Below are 1,293 nucleotides of genomic sequence, written 5' to 3'. Positions count from 1 at the left end.
ATGGGAAACTTTCGGGATAGCATTTGAAATGTAAATAAAGAAAATAATAATAAAAAAGGAAAAAAAATATTTTTATCATGAGGAAATCATAAGTAGCTCTTGAGGAGATCACAGCAAAATGATGAAATAAGATTCTCCAGTGAAATTTTCTCTGTAGAAACACTAATTTGATCAACTTTGCATTTAATAAAATGTACTCACAATCTATACAATGTGAGACAATATTGGCTGCTAATTATCTCAAAGGATTAATATGATATATAAATATTTTTCTCAAAGCAATACACGTATCCAATAAGCAAACAAAATATTCAATACAGTTATCCATGCAGAAGGTACAAATCAAAACTATACTCATTTTACCTCAGAGACCATCAAGAAAATAAACATAAGTCTTTAATTCCAGCAGGCAGATGTTTGAGTCCCAGGCTAGTTTGGTTTACAGACTGTGTTCCAAGACAGCCAGGCCTACACAGGGCTACAACCCTTTCTCAAAACACCACAAAACTACCAACCATTAAAAAAAAAAAAGACAAGCAAATGTGCAAATGTTGAAGATCCAGGAAAAGAGGAAATCTACACTCTTGGCGATTCTGGACATTACTGCAGCCATTGTGGCTTTTAATGTCATGAGACCTAATTTGTCAATGGATATGTGTATTTCCTGAGCACTAGACTACAATTTATAAAATCTTTGTTTTTGCCTATATATTATAGTGTACTCCTTATCATGTCTACTAGCAGTATTAGAGTTTCATTTTCTACACTGGGGTCTTATTTTCATTTGGCATTGATTTTTGTGCAGAGTCTGAAACAATTTAAATTTATTTATTTTACAATGCTGATATTTCTTAAAGCATATGTTGACATGATCATATGACATTTGTCTTTCAGTCTGTTTATATGATTTAATGGATTTATTAATTTTCATGGGTTAGAGTATCCTCATATTCCTAAAGCCAATTTGATCATGGTGAATGATGCATTAAATCATTCTGTGTTCAGTTTGCAAGTATTTCATTGAGAGTTTTACTTCCATATTAATCACCAGATATTGGTCTCTAGTTTTCTCTTATACTCTCTCTGTGTGTCTCTCTTTCTCCCTCCTGTTCCTTTTGCTATGTATGTGCTCAGTGTGTGACTCACCCTTCTTCAAAGAAACCTACCCTCTCACAAGGTGATTTTTAAACCGAATAACACCTTGGATACATTAAGTTGCACTCTGTGTGTTTAGATCCTTTTGTTGTATGAGGGAAACAATTTACCTGTATTCACACCTTCCATGGGTTTGTG

The sequence above is a fragment of the Mus pahari genome, chromosome X (genome assembly GCF_900095145.1).
Source record: "Mus pahari chromosome X, PAHARI_EIJ_v1.1, whole genome shotgun sequence".
NCBI lineage: Eukaryota > Metazoa > Chordata > Mammalia > Rodentia > Muridae > Mus > Mus pahari.
Note: the sequence above shows the minus strand (reverse complement) of the source record.